General features: G+C 44.0%; 1 protein-coding gene across 4 annotated transcripts in view; it reads left to right on the forward strand.

Moving 5' to 3' along the window:
- The window catches only part of LOC105277583 (protein trachealess), a 78,128-nt gene that overhangs the window by 36,417 nt on the left and 17,638 nt on the right, over nucleotides 1–24,073 (forward strand). The gene's annotated exons all lie outside the window — the stretch shown is intronic.

The following is a 24,073-nucleotide window of genomic DNA, read 5'->3' on the forward strand; positions in this document are numbered from 1 at the left end:
CCTTTAGTATTATTCGGTTTTTTTTTTTTGAATAATTTATTTACCGTTTCTCTATTTTCCCCTCTGATCAGAGCGATCTTAAATGTAATTTGCAATTTGCGTCCTGATCTCGTGTTTGAGCGTCACGGCATTCGAGTTTCTTAGTAATTTGCGATTCCACCAGACGTATCGAATGTATCGCAAAAATACGTTAATAATAAACGCGAGAAGGCATATATTTGAGGATTGCCGCGACAAGTGCGGGCTCTCCTACTCATTTATTCCATAAATCTGACGATAAATAACCGACATATTGGGGCGCTCGCGTGGCGCTCCGGTTCCTGCGGCTGCTTATCGTATCCCACAAATGCGCCGGAACGCATTTAAAATGTATTGAACTGTCACGGAGCAGTGGTTTTCTGGATTTTTACATTTTTCATCGGCGCCCGGGTGCAGGCCCGCGCGGATTAGTGAGTTATTGTTGTTCTAAGTGCGTCGGTCAAAGGGAGTGAACCCCAAAGTTCTGCCGGGGGTAATCCTGACCATAACGGCTCGCACCCCACAAAAACCTCCTCGCTCCTTCTTTTACCCCCGAATCCCATGCCAAATAGCCGCTCTTGCTGACGCGTCCATCGAATCTCATAGCCGTGCACGCTCCCATTTTTGCGACAAATGTCGACGAAGAACGCGCATTCAAACCACCGGTGGACGTTATTCGATTTTACTTGAATGAGACACGATGACCACTATCAATGTTTCGAGACTTTCTTTGTTGAGGATAATGAAAAAATTGCTGAAACGATTGGCGAAGGTAAAACGCGGAAACACCTACTTGATCGCTATTACAAGCCATGAGAATATAGACCAATCTGATGTTAGAAAAAGGGCGGTACGTTGCGGTGAAGTCGACAGATATTGACCTTCGACAAATATTGAGTTTCTACCTCATTTTCATACATATACGTTTGCATGGCATTTATAGCGGCATTTTCGCACGCAAGAAAGCTTTTAATACGCATACGTATGCTCATTTTGTTTGTCTGTTATTTTCATAAGAGGTTTTTTATGTAACACGCACGAGAGAAATATCCGGTTTGCGAATTTAAACTTCTTTTGTACGTATAACAATTTATCGCGAAATTATCCTTTGGTGACACGATCAAGTGCGAAAAATACAGGCTGCGAAGCCGAGATAGGAATCAGCCCGTCGTGAGACTCTTACTTCCGGATTAAACTCGTGACGCTAATGGCTGTGGCAGGACAATTCACCCCAATTAATCTCGACGTGCGAGGGAGGAAACGAATCTTATGTACGGGATCAACTAAGACCGGCAGCATCCTAATCTGCATCGGCAGATTGCTCTGAGAATTGACACCGAGAATTTTGCCTCCGCCCTTCGAGCTGGTAACATTTGACGTCTCATCTTGAATCAAACCCTCGGCCATCGTTTCCTTATAGCCTCCCCCGCGCCTTTTGCCACAAGACACAAACTCGATGCATATATTACGTTGCTTTAATTGGAAAGCGTTCCCTGAGCAGTTTGTGAAACTACGTAGCGACAACGATGAATACCTTCTTACGAAACTTCACGGTATTATTTTGCCGTATATTTACGAGACTTGTGACTGCATTATTTTGTAGACTTTGCTCTCATGCGTATCAAATCATGATCGCAGTATTTGAAATCTAGATCATCTATTTCTTTCGCGTCATTGACTCGCATACAGCTTCCATAAGAAATGCAAGTACAAATAATAGACCAACCATACTATTACATTTTCCAGTGCACACATACACGTGCACATATATGCGCACATATATATTGAACAAATTGGAAACATAATTTAGTTGTTATTTAATAATAATGCTACCAAACAAGAGATCCGTAATTATAATTAATAATAATCAAACAAAAGTGTTCCTCAATCTTGAGCAGTATGAAAACAGATTATATAATTGTAAAGATACAAATATTTTTTAAATCTTTTAAATAGTGTAACAACCACATTCACACGATATGCTCAAATTGCATATTTAAAATGCGAAAGAAAGTCGCATCATGAATACGATGCATACAAACTGCAACAGAAGAAAAGAGAGGAAAAAATAAGAAGAATAACGCTCCGTATTTATTTGCCAAAAAACATAAAAATTATATTTTCTCTTGTCTTTCTGAATTCTCGTCTTTCTGGATAAAAAAGAATGCGATTTCGATAAAAGAATGGAAAAGTGCTCAGGCGAAAACGTCCCCTTTTATTCGATCCAATGCGCTCAGGCATTCCAAACGTTTCGTTTAATTAGCACCCTGCGTTTTCTCGCAGCTCGTAAAGGGAAAGAGTCGGCCGATGTGCACGTGGGACGACCAGTAGTCTTGTAGGGAGGTAAAAAATTTCCAGCCGTTTCACAGTAATTAAAAATTGTCGCAATAAAAAGAAGAAGGTACCTTAATTCGTGATGCATTATACATGTATATCGCCACGCGCGCGCCTTTTCACCCCTTGCGTGTCAACAACATCGTGTTCCACGAGATTTTAAAATTAATCATTTAATAAATCACTTTGACCTAAAACATTAATTATCGCGAATGCGAATGGATGTTTAAGAGACAAAACACAATCAAGCTTTACAGTATTTTAGAGTTATTGCTTTTCGCTTCTTTCGCGGAGAAAAAGGTAAGTGCCAGCGGCGCAAACGGCGGTAGTATAAATCTTACTTAGGGCTGGGATACACATGCGTTACGGGAGAACAGTTATTCATAAGCAATGGGCTATAAATTTTATAATACAGTGTCATGTCACTGAATTATTGAAAATATCAGTAAATATCGTATCGAGCTTAGACGCGAATGTGTACATCTACCTTGTATCGCTATGATGCTTTTGGTATATTGGCGATTTAAAGATTCTGATTTACGCACAGTGTTCATTCCACTGAAGATAGATTAAAAATTAAATCATTTTATCATATTCTAAATTAGATATAATATTTTATATCTAATTTCGTTGACACGCATTAACGTTAGGTGACGCATTGATAGCGGAACAAGCGAGTATTAATCAGGTAGGAAAACGTCATTATGAGAAAACGTAGTTCGCAAGGCAATCTTGTAAAACATTATTCTAACTAAACTGTCATAAACGAGAGGAAATGAAAAGAGCTGCTTAATAGCTTATATATGCAAATTCCGCGCAGCAGATTGCGTCGAGTGCTCTCGAGTGAGAGAAATGGCGGTAGTCAAGAAAGCGGTCGAAAGGGTGACTGTCGCTCGCACCCTCGAGAAGTTCTTTGCGACAAACGGACTTCCACTGAGAGATAACATACAAGGAGGACGTAAATAATCGATAGATTCGCTACTCTAATCGTCTCAACATACTTCCACAAACATGTTCCAATTACATGGATTTTTTCAAAGATGTATTAACGAGTTACAATGACCAAAATACGAAGTAATAATAAAAAATAGTGCGTTATATGTAGCGCAGTTTATTGTGTTATCAGGAATACGCGATCTAAATTCGGGAAGTATAATTAAAGCGGAGTCCCCCGTGGAATACCGAAGGAGGATCGCTCCTCGATCCGACTTCTTGATCCAATTATCGCGTCCGAATTATCCAAGCTTCCTTCCCGTTAACCCCCGATCCCACCGCATCGATTTAAGTCAGTTTCACTTTAAACAATTCCATTTGCATAGCAAATAATCAAACAATTTTCTTTGACATTTAAATTAGAGAAAGAATAACAGGTCGCGCAAAGTTGCGGTGTCTCCTATATAATTTTCAAGGACGTCAACTAACCGGATATAATTCCTCATTTGCATTTTACCTGTCTAGGGTGGTCGACGTTTTATCGAAAGGGGCATATCATTTCGTGCAAGTTCTCACTCGCTCTTATATTTCTTACATATCGTTTTACAGGAGTTCTGTACAGACGTACTAGCAAACCTCCGCGCGGTAAAAATTCGAGTCGGAGTCGAGCATATTTCGAAACGCGCATCTAATTCAGTCTGGATTTAGCGCGATGCGAAGAAAGTAGAACTCTCCCGTAATTTCGATACAATTGAATGTTGATCCGGTAGTTGAGCGGACATTCTTATGTATGAAATTCACGTGCACCATGGACGGAAAATATCGGTGCGAGCTGCTGGCCGACCATCATATATGGATATTATTGTTATTGCACTTCTTGAAATGTCAGTGGTCGAAGGTGGTGGCGTGTGCGTGTGAGCGGGGATGCGCGCTTTTGGCGAAGGGTGAGCGGACGAACGAGACTCGGTAGGGCCAAGGGGGAAGGGTCGAGGCGTCATTATGCAAAGGAGATGGTCAGTTCAGTAATCCCGGGATCCCGATGGCCAGAGGTTGTCGCATTCCAGACATCTTGCGGAATTGTTTCTGCAAGATTGTCCGCGAGCAATGGACGGACCGGGAGGTAGTCGCGCATCAAAGTCTGATGGATGTTCGGCTTTATTGAAAAGAGTATCGTATATCAAGCAAGGTCGCCGCCTGTATTCGAGCCCCGGACCATTCGCCGAGATGGCGAACGCTCGGTGCGTGTCCAATTTAAAAGCGTGGAACAAAAATTGATAAATTTTTGTAAGTAAGACACATTACGTAAAGTCTTTTGCGCACGTAAGGCCATCACGTGCTCTCGTATTACGAGCATTCGCGAATTATCTTCGGCTAGGACTTTCCCGACTTAACTTGAGGCGCGTACGGTCGTAAAAGACCCGTCACTCACGAGGGTGACTTTTCTCTCCCCTCTCGTGCCGGCGCGTTATTCGAGCGCGAACAGCGCGGCTTCGAGGTGATCGGTGCATTCGTGTGTAGATATCGCGAGTTGTATCCGTAAGACACGGATGAATCATTTATCGAGTCCATAACCCGACGTACCGACCGACCGGTCAGTTTTATGCCGGCGCAGTAGAATTTGATCAAACTTCGTTTTGCGGCCACTCGGGGAGCAATAAGCGACCGGCTCGCCCCTAAAACTACGGCCCCGGAGGTCTCGTACCGCGCACCAGGATACCACGTTCCTCCCCGTGCTCCTTCGGATCCCATTCCGGAACCCAAATGATTTTCGCCGACCCAAAATCATGTCATAATTACTAAAGTGCAAGACACGTGACGTTTACGGACGTTCGTCGATCGTGCGTAATCATTTTCATACAATTGGACGTCGAAAGTGTTTGATGATATAATTCTACAATATACACGAAATATTATTATGCTAAAGATTCATGATTTATATTATATACGCGATCGTAAAGCAACATGCGGCGCTTTAGGTAATTTGTTTAAGTTATGGACAAGCGGCGGGCTGTACGTTCTCTTTTATGCAGATTTAGGTGCCCCCGGACTCCGCATATACGACATAAAAACACTATAAAAACTTCATTCCTCGTAATTCGAGCCTTCGCTCCTGGTTTTGTTGTAACGGATCTTAGCGTGCGGGTAATATATTCAAAGTTATACCACTCGTGTGTATCTTGCTCGATTCAATATTCCATCGTAACAAAACTTACCGAAACGAAACATGATTTACTTGAACAATATATATAATCGTATAACGCTATACTTATAGAAAGGCTAAATAATTTTATTTCCATTGCAAACTCATTCACGTTTTCCTCCTTAAAAAGCGCCTGAGAAATTTCGCACGCGCGCACGTGTGGGTAAAGGGTCAAGAGGGTAACGCGGCTGACACTCGGAATAGGTAATTACATGCGTGAGTTATTGAGAAATTGTGCGGGAACGTACAATTAATAACGCGAGAAGTGATTCTTGGACGCGCATTATAGCACGCGTTCGAGATAAATGAACTCGACGCAGACGCGCGGCTGATCGAGAGGAAGGAAAGTCAGCCGATCCTCCGGCCGGTACGAAGAAGCCCGCGCTGTCGGCTTCGCGCAAACTCATAAATCTCGAAGTAAATAATTGACCAGCTATGCTCGGCCAAGTCAGATCAGCCGGTGTTGATTTAGCGGCGTTCGCCGGCAGAGAGCACATAATAAAAAAAAAGAGCATTCGACCCCGCGAGTCTACACACGGATCTGTTTATTCGGGCCGGTAACTTTCGGAGCAACCTGTTACGTTGCGCGATTTGCTCCCTTGTGGTTGCAATTAGCTCGTGGAAATCATTCAGGCAACTCAGTCGCACCGATGCAGAGTATCGGCATTCGCGCGCGCGCGCGCGTGAATCGCCCGGCATAGTGCCCGAGACGCAAACTAAAAACGACGCAGGCAAAACTAAAAGTAACTAAGAGCATTCTCGGAAAACGGTAGCCACAAAGCAACGAGTTTCGCCCGTTGTCGTCCTCGCGCAGATTTTTCAAGGTACGAACAGACACTTCTCCCGCGTTCCGAGAAACGATGACAGACAGCGGACGGCAGAGCCGGAGCAGAGACCGCGCTGGCCTCGCGGTTCACGCCTCGCCACTGGACCATACGTCCACGAGACGAGAGCACGCTTTTTTCACAAAACTGCTCCAGTCCGAAATTCCCTCTCTTCTCTCCCTTTCTCTCTCTCTCTTACTCGGTACTCGAGCACGCGAATATTATCCGGTGGAACGCCGGTAGATTCGCCATTTTATCGTTTCTTTTCTTCGTTCCTTTGTCACACTCATATATTGTGCATTTTATGTCCCCCTGAGGGAGCCGTACGTAGAACGCACGTGCTGTTCCCCCGCATCGTCGAATCGAGCTTGTACGTACAGCGCATTATTTTATTCCGTAGGTATATATATGATACGACTGCGTGAATGTAATTACAATTGTTGCCGCACGCTGTTTCTTTCGTAGTCCAAAGTCTCGTTTAAAAAATCTACCGAGATCAGCGAGATTGCTTTAATGACGTAATTTGAGATTGGTTTCTCGAGTAAATATTAACATGATCCCTAAGTATTTTTCATCATACACTAGGCATCACGAAAATGACGAACATGTGAAGGTAATACTAAAATAGAAACGGTATTGCGTATTCACCAGGTTCAGCGGGGGGTGAGAAACCGCGTTACGCCGCGTTACAAACTCGCGCGCGTAAGCCAGCCGCAGCTTTACGATCCTATATACCAACAAGTTTATTCTTTTATTACGAATAACGTGCACCGACTCCCCATATCTCCTCGCGTCATATTACTTTAGTATATACGTCTTCTTTAGATCCGTGTCTTGCACCGAAAATTTCAATATATTTGCGCCGTTCATGTATTGCACATCTGCGTAAATCGGCACGCAAATCTGCCGCAAAAATAAACGTGAAACATAAAAACGCTCTGTGCACACATGTCGCGATCAACGCCAAAATTGCTAAAAGTTCGGAATCGGAACTCTCGAATTTTTCAGTTTTATTCGAGTTATTATAACATCTACGATGATCATGACGTTTTGCATCCAGCGTAACGCGCGGTCTTGTTTCATCACCCGGTACACGCGAAGAGCTCGAGCAAGCTGTTGTTCTTGACTCGCTGACGTAGATGTCAGAAACGATATCGTCGTCCGCCGCCGTCTCGAGTTACCTTCGTATGTTACCGGGTCGTTAGAGCTGCGTTTCGTCACGAACAAACCGGATCCTCGTTCTTATCCGCGTCCTATCTGCCGAATTCTCTCTTCTGGTCTAGGAAGATGATTAAAATCGCTCGGGCTTGCAACGGCTGGCCAACGCTGCGACGCGTCCGGACAGCGCGTGACAAGTCGACGCGGTCGACTCGTGGATGCTTCCAGCATCACGATTCAATAATTCTTGGCACGAGTCGCTTAATATATCGCTTAAACGATCACGTCTGAAAGGGAGTAATTTGCCGGCACCCTACGGATTCGCGAGAAAGCGCTCAAAAGTGTCGGCGCGGCGTGCACGTGCATCGAACATCGCGTTATTATCAAGATTATCGAGCTAATGATCGGCCGATCATCCCACTTGTTTATGATCGCATTTTGCTCGCGTTCTTGCCCCTGTAATTAATTTAACCTGCGCGTTTCCGTCCGTTTCTTTCCTTTCACTCGGTCGAGCGTGCACCGGCATAAACGCAAGCGAAATACTAACCGCTGATCAACCGTTCCCCTTGACGTACGAAGATACGCCAACCCGCTCTTAGTTTCCCCGCTCGACTAGCGGCATTTTCGAAAAATCACCCTCGGTTATTCATCCTCGCGCAAATCGTCTAACGAACCTGCCGGAACTTAGCCGGAAAGCGCGAATTTGCTGACGGACTTCAAGCAACGTCGCAACGATAACGCCGCCGGGGCATTTTTACGTGACGAAGTTGCGTCCGCCAGCTTACGGAAGTCCTCGCGCAAATCCGAGCGTCTGAAACTTACAAAGTCTCTCGCGCGGCTTAAACGGCGCGCATTAGCCGCTTCTCTCGCGCGAACAAGAGGCATTAGAGGAAACTTAATTCCGCGCGAAAGTTACCCTCGCCCACGATTTCACTAGCGCACTTAAAGCGCATTAATGCGATTTCGCCATTACAACCGGCGTATTCCCATACGGCACGCTCGATTGTACGGCCAGATATGCCAGTCCGAGAGAGATCTCAGCCGATTTATTTATCGTACCGCGCTGCGTTCGCGAGACGCTTGCATACGCCACTTAGCCAGCCGTAAGTTGTACGCAAGGCGAGTCACCTTTGTTTATTACATAAGACGCGCTTTCGGAAGCATCAGTGGGATTAAGGGAATAGTGCACTTACTAAGGGTCTCCGTCTAATCTAGTAATGCGGTACGCCTAGGGACGAAGGGAGCGGCGGGTCCAGACATACCGCGGAAGGAGCTTCATTACGGTATCACTCCGATGGGAGTCATTGCGTCACATCTTCGTACCTTCTTGCTTAGTCATACTTGTAACTTTCTTGCCCCATTATTCCGCACCTTTTTCCCGCGGGACCCCGTCGGGGCTCTCCCCGAGAAGAGCACGCAATGTCGCTGCGCTTCGTGAAAAAAAGAGAAAAGGAAATAAAGACTCGGAACGTACGCCGAAAGAACTCGCGTTCGCGTTTCGCTCACGATGGTGTCTTTTTGAGAAAGCGAATGCTCAATCTCGGGATAAGACGCGCAAGAGGAAACGTTGGCGTTGTAGCAAGGCGGTATGTCCGCCTTTGCCGTATTACTTAAATCGCGCTATCTTCCCACACGTGGATGCGTGTGCAACGTAACTGCAAAGGTACGAACGAAAGAACGGACGGACGGACGGACGGACGGACGGATTCAGTCAGTGAGCGAAGCCAAGGCGAACCCAAGCCGCCCCTGTAATCACAATTGAAGGCTATTTTCTCACCGCTCTGATGATGCGCTCTGATGATGCCTACCTCGCATATAACCTCATAGGATCATCTCCATGGTGAGCATAGAGCCGAGTTTAGTCTTTGCCGCGGTCGTAGTGGTCGTGAGCAGAAAATAAGTATAGAAGATGATGGACGCTCGTAGTAATTCCCTCTAATAATTGAAATGTACCCGCCGCTCGGGCCGCTCGCCCGCTCGGGCCAGTTTGCGGTGCATGCGTACGCCATACGGGTTGATGCATAATTGCGCATCGCCATCATCAAGTCGAAAGCTAATTTCGATTTGGCCCGCACGCGGGGCAGGACGATTCCTCGATCCGGTGACGACCCCGTCGCTACCGTCGCCGTTTGCACCGTCCGCGTATCTCATTTACACGTGCGAACGACGCAAGGCAACGATAAGAATTGCTCGTTAATTGCGACGAAGCGAGATGACAAAACGGCAAGAACGACCGCGAGAACGCGTGAACCGGGGCGACGTAGGGCAACGGCGATAGGCGGAACGATAGCGTAAGAGTCCGAGCCGATAGGGGTGACGTAGCGGGTGGGTGGCCCCGCCAATATGCCGTCGTCCATACATCACGTCGGAGCGACCCGACAAACTGGGGAAACCTGACCAGAAATATGATGTCATTTATATGGTAATACATCGGAATCCCGTCATTTAGATACTTCGATGATTAATGCCTCCGACAAGACAGAGCCAGCTGGTTCCCCCTTCCGTATCGCGTGCCCGCGGCCCCGCTATTTCCTCGATTTCTGTTTTCGCTCGAATTCGGACGGTACCCGCCAAAGTCACCGGCGCACAGTGGTCAAGATTACCAAAAACCTGGTCGAAATTCTGTACATACTCAAATTATTCTAAATCATATATATATAACTGCAATTTAGTGATTTTCCCATAATTCTGATGCAATGTAATTAATATAATATTAATTATATATACAGGGTGTCCCATTTTAAAAGTTGCACTGAAATATGTCTTCAGGGAAGCATTTTGAGAAAAAACTTCGGCGCAGTTTGGCGCAGATAAACTTTTTCTTATTTCTTTTGATATACAACTAAATTTTAAATTCTGTTTGATTTATTGCGCCGACTCACGACGGGGACTTTGAATCGCAATATTTCATTAGTGTTACATCACAACAGCACTATCTTATTTTATTTCTATTAACTGTAATGAAAATTGAATAAATAACAGCGTTATCAGAAGCACAAAGGATACAATAAAACAAGGATGAAAGATTTAATAACCCGATACGTGATAACTTCGTGAATGAAATCATAATTGTGACACCGATTATGGCCAAAATCATATTAGAGACTTACGATAATGAACTTTATACATTTATAGCTCTCATAAATGAAATTTGTTTGGACTATAACGTAAGAGAAATTTAGTACGGACTTAGAACTAACAAACAATAATGTAATGACATAAAAAAACTTTTTTTTTAAATGGATTTTGGCCACGTTTTCAGTCGTTTTGACCACTGTGCGGCGCTGCAAAATTTATATTACCTGTCGTTGTGCCACTATAACGCCGAACGCGGATAGACGACGGTCCTCTTGGCGAAAAATATTGGCAATCGATGTATCCGAGAAAAGACTTTTTTTCAAATATTGTTATGATTATTAAGAGTCCCGTCTGATTAGATTCGCCGCGTGTATGTACCAAAATCCATGAAAATGCCGGCAGTTCTCGAATTTCAGAGAGTATCGAGAATTCGTCAGTAGACCGAATAGAAGAATTGACGAAAGTGACGATGGACTCGGTGATCGATCGCGTTGTAGGAACTCGTGTGGCCCGTCGCGGATGCTACATCCCCGCCTGCTTGTACCGTTCAAAGGCACGAATCGACTCTTAAGCTCCGACATCACCCTCCTTACGGATCGACCGAGCCCTGCCTCTCTCGTTTGCCATCCCGTGGACTGACATCCCGGATACCGGTAACTCATTGGTATTCCCGGGAGGTGTCTGCCCCCGCGAAACCTTGCGAAAAGTGCGAACTTAATAAGAAAAGCTTCCGAGAATCGCATCATTTTTGTTGTGTCATTCTTTTGACAAATGGAAGTCTTACGTAGAGCGAATCTCGTCAAGGCGCGCGTTATTAGAAACGCGCGAAATATCCTGAAAATTTATCATAGCAGATAGGTAGAAGGAACCCTAAAGACGTTGTCATCAGTGATGCTCGTGACAAGCGCAACAATTAGAACGCTGATGGAATAATCAAGAATACTTTGCCACGCGCAACTAGGAACGCATATTCCCTGCAGCTCTTCCAAATCGAACGTGCATCGAAGCAAAACAATGTTCACGCTCTCGTATTTGCTGTTCGAAGTTTATTGCGAATATCGGAAACATCGTTGCCTTGCTCCGTGCCGCACCGTGTCGCGGCATAGAAAGATGACAGCGGTGAACTTAGTGGGTAATTGTGCGGTTAGGACCCTTCTTGCGGTGTAATGAAGGAGTCGTCAACGAGGCCTATCTACACTCAATTAGCGTGATTACACGTTCCCTCCTTTCATCGTCCGGAATACCCCGCTGCGACACCACGCGGAAGGTTGGGGTGTAATTGCGTGTCACGCGGTACCAAAAGCACGAACCGTTTCCGAGATTGAGCGTTATAAAAGCTTTACATATAAAAACGCATCCGCCAGCGGATGATCATCCAACCCTCCTAACGAAGCGTTTCTAATTGCGCAATTAAGAAACTTGGAGATTTTGATCTAGAAAATTGCGGATATTCGGTTTTGCATTATGAGTTGTGCAGTATCATCAAAATTGTATGTTTTATTTTTTTTTCTTTTGTACAATAATGCAAATAAAGATAAAAATTTGCAAAGTATATTCGCACTTGAATGATCATACGAACTATATCATAGAAACGTAATTTTCTGCATGTTACGAAAAAAGATAATTTTATAAAGAATACATTTATAATTAATTAGAATTAGGAAATTAATTAATTAAAATTGATGTAAAAAATGATTATAATTTAAGATTTGTGAGTTATATTTTCTCTGGTAGTTATTTCACGAAGGAAGCTTGAAATCTTCCTCCAGCCTTGGCTGCCACCGCACGGCTGCAACTTGTACTGGTAAACTTGCTTGTTCTCTTGTGTTTACCGGTATAGCAGGTTTCATCTGTTCTGAGGGACGGACAGATGGATAGTATTTAACTACTATGTTATATTGGACAAATATCGCATGTGACGCATAAATGAATGGTCTGTTCTTTGCAGATCCGTAACATATCGTTATCGATGAGCAAGATAAAATTATTAAAGCAGACATCGTATTTTATTCTAACGAAAAATCAAACAAGAATCTTTAGACATTACTGCCGCATATATCAAAAGAAGAAAAATATTGCATTATTTCTACAACTGTTAGATAAACGTGGATAATAATTTTTATTTATATTATAATTTTTCTATCAAACTTTCGTATGTTCAAGATAATAAAAGAATAAATTAGCCACTTTTATAATATTGAATATTAGCAACGTTTTATAAAAATGTATCGTTTAAAAATAATCACTAAATATTTTGATTGCTTAGTTCCGAAAATTTGGTTACTTATTTTTATTATATATTAACATGACATGTATATTATATATATAATGGGATGAAGATATCATAGTACGTGTCCCTTATATTGCGCAGAACGTCTGATTAAGACTCGCGTAAATCCCATTACGTTCTAATGCCCAACGCGTAATATGTGCTATATTTATTTGGGGTTCTCGGTGTACAAGCTAGGTTTTGATGATATAGTAGAACACACATGGTAGATAATTTGTAGATGGTATATCCTATCATGCACATACAATATGCTTCATTCAACACGCGACATAATCGTGCATGTATGGGTCAATATTGCAAAGTAAAGTGGATCAATTTACTTCCTTGTGCCGGAATTATTTGTATAATTAGAGCATTATATTACACTCGTATTTTTCTTGTCATTCATCAGGTTCTCATCATCAAAATGAGAAGTGCTATACATGTAGTACATTCTATCCAAAAAAACTTCAAGAAATATTTTGAACGTCTTAGCAATAATAGCAAGTGATGATATCGTAAAGCATGTTTTTAAGTTGAGACGATACCAAGTTCTGATAGTGATGTCAAGGCAAATGCATACGTCCTGAAATGTAGATAGTAGCGAACGAAATACTTCTGATATCGGTACGCGTCATTTATAGAAGCTCCTCATAAATATTCGCCACTTTACAGCAAGGAAACCGTGAAAGAGAAGCGCCCGAGTAGGATATCGCTCGGAAAATATGAAATGGCCCTTTAAGACTGTTACTGCCAGGATCAGAACATTCAGGAGCAGATGGGGAGTTGTTCGCTTGGCTCTTATAACGCGTAACATCGGTCGAGGAGTTTAAAAAGCTATTTCACGGCGGCAGGGTGCATCTGTTTTGAAAATCTCGCGATTTTAAGAGACACGGGGGAAGATTCCGGGGGAGGACTCAACTTGTCAGCCGTTTTGAGGGTCCCCCCCCCTAGCATCCCCTCTCCCCATACTCTCGCACCCTAAAAATCATTGGATATGCCAAGAGTCCTTGTTACAGTGTCAGAGCGTACTTTGCGGAATCGGCTGTCAACACCAACTGTTCTTAGATTGGTCACAACTTGCTATCTTGCAGTCATGCATATATTACATCCGCAATCTCTAAATTAAATAATTTCGTCTTTGTAAGATTATCAAAAAACTCGCTGACTGCGAAAGAGTTGTGAGTAATACTACTACGCGAATAAGGTGGACTACTCACAGGCGTCTACAGCGAGATGTTATGGTCAATAATGAGGAACGCGAGAGAGAGTCTATAGGCGACACATATTTATATAATTAAGAGCATGCAATATTTATTCTTATTACTCCCGGTTTTCTAAATTTTTTATTTAATAGATGCAAATCTTTAAAACAGACTGAGTAGTTTACATAAAGGCGTCCGGTAGGAAACAGGAATATATTAATTAAATACGAACGTAGACGCGCACTTACGCGAAGCCCATAAGGGAGGCCTAATGCTTATACGTGGATTCAGATTAGGTTGAAGAATTATGAAGCGAGTTAAATCAGCCGCGAGATTAGATCGGTAGGTACTGTTATCTACCTCGCTCCGTCGCTCCCTCCAGTTATTTGCTACATTAAGATAAGAATTCTCTGGCTAGCATCGAATTTGCGCTGACTTACAAGCGCAGCCGAAGGACCGAGTCAGAACACGAGTTTTACGTATTATTGCAGATAATTCTAAACAAGGGTGCCCAGCAGTACGCTTTGCTCAAGAGATTTATACGTGTTAATCTCAAAAAGGCACGTTATTTGTTACATAGTATGCAAATATAACTTTTCGGCGCAAACTGTCACTGAAAAACGTATCTGAAAACAGTGTACGGTCATCGATCGACGAGAAGTCGACGGCATTACGGTGCATTTTATCGAAGGAAGGGTCAGCTGACCGTTCGAGCGTCCGAGCGTAAAGGTATTCGAAGCTCAAGAGCCAGCTTCGAAACGCACCAAGGGAAAATCCTCCAAGGGGTGCTCCGGCACGACACCGGCCGCGGAAGAAAAGACCCTTCCGGCCTTTCCAAGATCGCAGGGTGCGACACCTCATTTCCTTATCTTTAACAGGCCGTTACTTTCTCCGTGCTTCGTTTCTTGACGCTCTTTTATCTGTATACCCGCGGGAAAATGTTTCTCCCCTTCATGCGCGATTGGCATATACGTCGCGTCTGGAAACGTAACTAATTAGCGGGATCGTTCTGGTTAAAGACCGAATATGTACTTGCAAGACGACACACAGTTCACTCTTCCGTGAAATCGATACGTAATGCACCTCCTTCCTACCATTTTATTTTCGCCTTGATTTTCCGTGCAATGAAAATAGAATCGCGACGCGTCGCGGTTCAGTCACGCAAAAACGACACAATCGAGCGAGAGGATTGCGAGAGTAGCGATTTAGCTAGGACGCTCTGTAAAATACGATACTGGAAAGCAAAAATCATCAGTCAGGCTGAAGATCTTCGGAGGGTGATGTCCGTCTGATGCTCGCCCGCCGGCCAATAACACCCCATTCACCCTTGCGGAGTCACACGCCCTGGAATCCAAAGTCGTCGCACCCTGTGAAAAATGATCTTCCCTAAATTGCTCGCTTACATGATAAATATACTACTTTCAGTGTACATATTGCCTCGTACGTACAAGGATCGTGTCACGTCGATCTGTGCTGTTTGTACATTTAAAAGCGTCACGTGTTATCTTGACATGATTTTTTAAACATTACACAAAAATGTCGTTGCACGCAATGTAACGAAACGTGCTTCACTTTTTACGAATTACAGTCGTTTAATTGCTACCCATCTCACATCTACGCGTGTAATATATTACATTTCTCGCGCATGACGAAATGGACAGTCAGCTAATTGTTAAATCGTATTTGTATAATTAATATCCACACGTGCGTGGATCTCATATCTGAGAGTAGCTTGTTGTTGTATCTCGGTATTCACCGAAGGGAGACGTTGAAACACGCAAGATACCGTTATACACCACCCTCGACACTGTTACCCCGGGAAGAATCCGATCTCTGTTTCGATCTCAGACTCCTTAACAGAGATGTAAGAAACTGCACCAGCAGCAGCCACAGGTACGTAATATATTACCGGACACTGCCCACCGTTACTCCATTCTGAAACGAATGGTCGTTCGCTCGTGCTCGTAAAAATGGAGATCACAGCGCAGATCGACGAAAAATCCGATGCGATGAGAGATGCGACGCGAGACAATAACGGGTCCTCCTGTCGCACCGCACCGTCCCGTTCCGACGAAACTATTTTACGACACTTTCGTGGATCCCCGTGGATCTCTGGTGATCACGCGCAAAGTCTCAGTCGTAGAAGCAGCAACGACCTGACGAAACGAAGCCACCACGGACACCGCCGCGCCGCCGCGTCCAGGCCGAGTAACGTTTTTTCCGAGGCATTCCAGATTTCGTGGATTATCCGATTCATTCAGTGGATCCCGGCGATTTTCCAACAAGATACAAGCGCGCCCAATAAGCGTACCACTACTGCGGTAGCAATAATTTTAATATATAGCAGTCGGCCACGGTACAAAGCACCACCGTGCGGTTTGCGGCTGGACGGTCCGATGCGCGACGTAACGAGGAAATGGTGCAATTTTCAACTACATACCAACAAGTCTAATGTGTGTATTATGTGCGTGTATAAGCGAGAGCCGAGAACGGATCGCGATGCGAGACCATGTATATGCCATTGTGCCTCGGTAATTCTCGATATCCTGCCGGGGAAACGGCGGGCATCGTGGATCGGGGACCGGGGTAGATCGATCGCCGGGCATACCAATCATTGCCGTAATACTCGATGCATCGATGACACCTCCGCTATCCTCGCCACGACCGTGCTCAGCTCTTCCGTCTTGCTCGTTCTTCTGCTTCCACTCGCGCGGAATGTCTCGCGACTCGGGAAGAGGAACACGAGACTTTTCTCATCTTGTGCGAAACTCTCAGATGAACCAGACTCGTCTATGAGATCAGTAGAACATTTACGGATCATCGTCATTTAGAATCATTGTAGCAATGACAAGATCATAGACACAAGTGATACACGTTCGTAAAGATTGTTACCATATACGCGAAATCTTTTGTATAATATTTGAGATTTACAGTATGAATACGGAATCGAAGAATTTTCAATTTATACGCGCGGTCGAAGGAAAATCTCACGGGTGTACATTTATATTTCACCCTCGGAGATTCCTCGAAGAGCGAACCTCTCGAAGATTGGCTCTGTGTACCTTCCCCTTTTCTAATCGCCACTTTCTTCCGACGCGAGTTAGTTATGGCCGAGTCTTCCGGTGGGCGATGTGGCCTCGCGAAAATCGTGATAAATTTAACAATTATCTCCGAGAATTCCGCTGTCGAGCTCGTCCGCTTATTTACCTCGTAAGAGAAATATACCAAAAATGCTGGCGACAGTGTTTGATAAATCGCCTACGTGTAGACGATTAAATTACAGCGATACGCGGAATGTGTACACATTTCCGGCGAGAAGAGGCGAACGGTACCTCGAACATGAAACCCCGAATTAAAATAACCGGCGAAAGAAGTCAGTAACAAGGTAGGTGCCGAAGAACGCGAATCCTTTTCACGATACGTTCAGCATTTCGCTAAAACGTGGCTGAGAGGGTGCTACGACGTTCGTTAACGCACTTCCAACAGTCTGGCACCGATTGGTGTGGGTGCGGTCGTATACTCCCTGTCTCCTCGTTCCCATTTCAATCTCCAATACCATTCATGCGTTTTGATGTAACCACCTCGACAGTGACGGTGACGACGTGGACGTGTACGTGCGCGCGCACAAGCTCATAAACAAAACGACCGCGTTTTATTGGAATGTCAAAGCGGAATATTGGTATTCTTCGCGAGGACTCCCCAAAATATGTACGTCCGCGAGTTGCATGCTAATGACCGATGCGGGAACTCACGAGGCGAGTATCGGCCTCTCCTCTCGCATCCGGTTGTCAGCGCGTTGTCGTTAGATCACTGGCGCCATGGCGGTTGATAGCCACTTGGAAACTCACCTTTCCATTCTAACTTTAGCTCTTTCGACCTGGAGCGATGTCTCTCCCCTTTTGTCCCGCATGGAAATCGCGGACGGCCAAGAAATTGCTCCTTCCAACGGCCAAACCGGACCTAAATACTCCCCCAACGATCATTCGAGTTTTCCCGATATAAATCGAACTCTCGGATCGAATCGTAAGCTTATATTCGTTTACGCTTGCGCAATAATCGGTGCGACGTATGTAAATGATTCGATGATGCTCATTGATTTCGATTGTCATTTTTAACGGTTCCAATGAAGCGACGAAGCGATCGAACGATCGAAGCTACTTCTGACGCAACTTGCGTAACCGGCGAACAACTCCTTTTGTAGCTTTCGTTGATGCACGTGGCGGTTGATGGTAGCGTAATAACTCGACGTTGTATGGAAATCAATGATGGCGACGCATTGTACATTCTACTGAAGTTAGCAAAATTTGTACATGAATAATAAGAATCTAATGATTTCGATTGATAAGTGATTAACATTTATTTCCAAAAAAGCCGTTCGTTTACTAAATATCTTAATTTCAAAAATATATACAATAGTTGATGATACGCATGGTAAAATATATACAGGGTGTCCCGAATTTAAATGTCCAAACTTCGGGAGCGTGTAGGGGATGATAAATGAAAAATAAAAAGTCCTTTAGAGATATGCTCGTTTTTACTTCGTTTTGGAAAAATCGCAAAAAAGAAAACGTAGATTTCATGCAGCAATGACTCGTCGTTCCGGAAGTCTTCTGTTTGAAAATCGGCGCCGCGCATACTCTCGCACTTCCTTTGTTTGTTTACATTTCTTTTTTTGTTTACATTTCTGCTTCTCTCCTATAAATTCGTCAGTTACTCATCAGAAGCCATCGAGTGAATTACTCCTGTCACAATGCCGCGTACATATTCTAACGTTGAATATGCTGATATGGTTTTCGTGTATGGTTTCTGTGACGGTAATGCTAGGGAGGCGGTGCGAGAGATGCGCGCCGATTTTCAAACAGAAGAATTCCGGAGCGACGAGTCATTGCTGCATGAAATCTACGTTTTCTTTTTTGCGATTTTTCCAAAACGAAGTAAAAACGAGCATATCTCTAAAGGACTTTTTATTTTTCATTTATCATCCCCTACACGCTCCCGAAGTTTGGACATTTAAATTCGGGACACCCTGTATAAATATATAGTAAAATACAATTATTTAAAGACATGATGCTTGATAAATTTTGCCAACTTTGTTAGAAGTCTAAATTTACTCTCGTATTGACGTATTTTACGTAGTACAACTATACGAGAGTATCCTTACCGTATCGCCAAAAAATATAGGCCTGGTAACGCCGATATATCACAACGTGATATCCATCGTACAATACGACGATAACGATCTTGGGCCGCGATCCTGTCACCGTTCGCGTTACACCAATCTTGCGAAGCGACAATTCACGATAAAGATCTCTGTGTTTCAGTCGCGCAGGTGGAGGGTGAATTTAAGCAAACCCGTTTCGCGCGATTCGTCTTAAACGCAACTACAATATTTATTAGACAACTGTATCATTTTATATTTACCAATGCATTAATAACCGTTAACCGCAAAGTCCTCGGAAGAGTGCGTTATGTACCGTTGATGAGCGACGATAGGACAGAAATCACTGGTAGGCGAAAACAAATCATCTTCCAGGTTTGATTAAGATATTAGAGGGCTTGCGCGGAGAAACGCCCCTGACTCAAGTCGGTATGTATGGCAATGGCGATACGTAACGTAATTGTCGTAACCCGATCCCGTATGGTAATGCGCATAGGCGAGCGGGTTACAGCACGAGATAGCGAGAGGAATGTTTAACCTGCTCGCCGGAGACGCGTATTGTTATTTTAATAGGCATTATTTGATTTTAAAGTTCAGTGAATGCCAGTGTGTTCTTGAAGGGGGATGTGATTGCCCCGCCGATAGGGTCCCGAACCCTGTTATTTCCTTCCCCGATCCCCATTTTCTACCGCTAGTTCGCTGCCCCTCGCCCGCTTGTCAATCTACGCCACGGCACGCTCGAAAGTCCAAAAATTGCTACGTTCTCTCGGACGTGCGCAAGAATGCAGGAGGATTGTCGCGCGAGCTGAAAAGAAACGATTCTTTCGCCGCTAATCGACATTTTTACATCTTTCAGTCCCAAAAAGACAAACCGAATCAAAATCAACGAAATGATCTACATTAACAGATGTGTTCATTTAATATGGACATACAAGTAGATAAAACTCAGCGTTTGAACAATCTGATACGATGTGCGATGTATTTCATAATGCTGCGAATGAATAGCCAGATCAAACGTTCCTTTCTCGAAATTAGCGATAGACTAGGAAAGCTCTGTAGTCCCGCATACCGGTTGATTTGCTGCAGAAGGGGATGAGACGGACGGAAGCGAAGGGGGATGGACCACTAAACTTGCGTCCAGTAAATAGAATCTAATCAACTCCAGTTGCGGGCAATCGATCAGATTTTCAGTTAAAATAGCCTTTGACGATACGAACATTTCTGGAGAACAGAAATAATTCGAGACAATGTTAACAATGTCGCAGTGCTCGATCAATTACGCATATAATTGATGATGACAGGATGGCACCGTTTAAAAAAAGGTAATATCCCAAGAAGAATGTGCACGCAGCCTGCGTCCTGGAAGGAACATTGGAGGACAAGGAGATTACTTCGGTCTGAACGAAGACAGCAAGGCATAATTAAGTAGCGCGACAGGGAGGGTGACAGGGTAGCGTAACTACGTGCGCCTTTTTTTGGTATCAGGGTGAAGAGAAGAATTTTTTTCCTTTAATGTTAAAAAAGTTACGCTAATATGTGCCTCGAGCCGGCGGCGGGAAAAAGCAATTTGTTTCGCTAATCTTTCTCGACGACAGACGTAATTGAAACCCCAACGCGATTATGAATCGCGAGCGCACGGGGATCGTTGTGTACACTAAATCCCCGCTTCTTTTATTTTAATACGCCCAACGTGTAACATGATTGACAAACGATCGATTTACTTTGATCTATCGATAATCCGGTCATCAATGAATTGCGATTTAATTCGCTTGCGAACAGAGTCAGCATTTCAGGAAAAATTATCACTATGAAACATTTAAATAGCAACTGTCTTTTTTATCGCAATAGTTTCTTATAAAATAATAAAATACGCTCATGTACAATAAGAGCTTTTTGAATCAGATCATTTAAAAGAATTCTGAATATTAAAAATTCAAACATCGAATATGATAAATTCTAAGAAAGATAAATTCCGGAAGACGCAAGATTCATTTAATGATGGTGAAATGAACTTAACCATTACGATGGTGCGCCGGCGGTGGCAGTGGCACGGGTGAGAGACCGGAAGAGCCGTCTCGAAATATTTCACAGAGACTTATCTCACGGGAGTTCTCGCTATCAGTAAACTTTTTAACTCCATTTATTTCGCGCCGCGATGCGAAGATTCATTCGGTTGTTATTATTTATTAGCACCGTTGCGGTGGCGGGAGGACACCAAGCTTTTCCAAGAGGGTGGCGAGCAATAATCGCCAACAATAAACGCGAATCGCACTTGATTATTATGATTGTCCGACTCCTTTCTGTAGCACCCTCAAATAACTTCGTTTCTCGTTAGTAGCCAGGCTCCCCTTATGCCGTGGAAAGCGGAGGGAGAATTTGGCACGAGAGGCGAAGACGAGAGGAAGCGAATGGAGGGAGGGTTGGAGAAAGACGGAAGGAGAGGACAGACAGCAGATCGGAGAGAGCGACGTGTTTCCGTTCGCGAGTCCGAAGGTCGAAGGGTGAATGACAGCGGTGCAATTTGAAAAATTATAGGAGCCGCATACGCTTATACGGTATCCCTTCCCCTTTCCGATATCTCGTGCCCCGTGGCAAATATCCCCATACAGGCGAGACTGTGCTCGCCTTTTCCATCTTGCGACGTTGTCGTGGTATCTTTGCCTGCATTTTGTTGCTGCAGACGTCTCCGATGCTGCTCGAACGCTCGTTAAACTATGATTGTTCAGCTTAATAATCGAAAACTGCTCTACGTGTCTACATTTCGTCCTATATTTTCATTCAGTGTTTCGTGACAATCGTTTTTCCAAATGACGCAACGTGATCGGCGCGCGTTGGACGCGCGCTCGCGGCATTCTCATCCACTCTCGTTTATTCTACACGGGGCGATATTATCTCTTCCGTCTACCGGTAATCAGTAACCACTACCACAACTGCAGTGCAACACGCGTAACTACTTGGGGGACACGTGTGCAGCCGGAACACAAGCCGGGCACTCGCTCTTCGCTCTTCGAAGACCCGATCGTAATCTTTCTGTCTCAGGTACGTGCGTTTGCTACGTGTTTGTCGGAAATTCTCGATTACACGCAGACGCGGTGGGCCAGTTTATTACGAACACGTGGGAGGACTTGGCGCACGTAACACCGTCGTAGGTAATACGTGTACCCGAAGCGGTAGCAGTCGGCGGTAACGCTATAAGATAGGGTCTCATTATTGTCGGTACAGTGTTCCTAAATTGCCGCCCCGAGCCGAGTGGTAGACGACCGGGAGCGAAGCGCCGGGTTTCGTACGACTAACTAACGGTGGACCAATTAACTTTCAATTAGAGAATGGAGATAACTCTTATCGCGTCCGCGGGCCGCGCGGAGGCGGCGGCTTTTATGGGGCCCTTCTTTACCCGACGGCCGACGTTTATGTCCGCACTGATACATTGTCCCGGAAAGGGTTAGATACGGATCGTTATATATCTGAAAGCGATATTATCCGATTGAAGAAACAGCCGATTAACCATCGGGTTAACGTGCTTCAATCCATATCTCCGATTACAAATTTGCCCGCGGCCGTTCCGATAGCGTGTATATCATCTTAACGACGTCCACCATCTGATCGTTGACAGTTAGACAGGGCAAACGGGGGTCATACCAACCCCCCGATTCGATATACGTATTTTTGCGACTCTTGTTCTCTGAAAAGCATTAAATAGAAAATAATCTATCCACGGATTAACTGACACGTAACGAAGCTTCGACAATCACGGTGAGTATTATTTTGTTTGGATAAGCAACGTACTAGCCATCGTGGAGGCAACGAGCACAGGACATCCATATGTATGATTATGAGAACGGAGTTATCACCGAGGCTCCGTAGGTACGAGCCCGCAGCCAAGTTCATATTTGTGCATTACGCTCACGTGCAACGATACAATAAGGAATCCTTCGTATCGGGGATGCATGCTAAGTACACAGCGAGCTCGTCGTATCTAGCAATGCCGATGCGTCGTTTCCCGTGTCAGGCTTCGATCGTCTCGTACCTGCTAGATTCTCGTCGTCTAAGTCTAGAAACGCGAACGACCGTCTACTCTCTTTCGTCGCGCGAGCGACTTCCACTCGAGACATGAGTGGTTGTTGAAGTTCGTAGGTATTTTTGTACGTGTTACTAATTTGTTGCAACAATACTTTCATGTTAAAATATTGCTGGCGAAGGAAATATACATAGCTGCGGTCTTAATTTAGTTCTACATCTCTGGTTCTACATCACTGAATGTTATTCATTTATCGCAGATCTACTCGCGACGATGCCGGCTAATTCCTAGACCGGTATATCTTACGCAGCTCGAGCTGATTCGCATTAAGATTACACGTATTACTGGGAGACTGTTACGTATCTGTGAGATCGATAGATGCATCGAGTTACAAATAGTCTTTAGACTAATTTGTCCGCGTAATTTCGACTGTGGATATACTCTCGCTTTGATATACTATTTTCTTTATAAAATAGACGAGGGAGAGAGAGAGAATTTCAAGTCTTCGAAAATTTCGGCTCTATTAATCATCCCGAATTTTCTTCGTCGAGTGGCATAATGGCGTTACAAGGAAAGATCGAAATAAGACATTTTTTAATTTAATTGACAAATTCCTTCCTTTAAGATAGAAAACAGACAATTCTAGACATATAAATTGTTATAAAATCATGCATAATGTGTGACAAGTTTGTGAATACTACAAATGTCCGTTAAAAACTGTAAAAATTACGATTTCACAAGATGAATATCGAAAGACTCGCCTGAGATTTGATAGTTCCGACATCATGGCGAATAAACTCTGACACTTTAATTTATCATATAGAAATTTTAAAAAAATATATTCATGTATATTCAAGAACTTATATAAAAAAGTTACA

Source organism: Ooceraea biroi, chromosome 7, assembly GCF_003672135.1.
Source record: "Ooceraea biroi isolate clonal line C1 chromosome 7, Obir_v5.4, whole genome shotgun sequence".
Classification (NCBI taxonomy): Eukaryota; Metazoa; Arthropoda; class Insecta; order Hymenoptera; family Formicidae; genus Ooceraea; species Ooceraea biroi.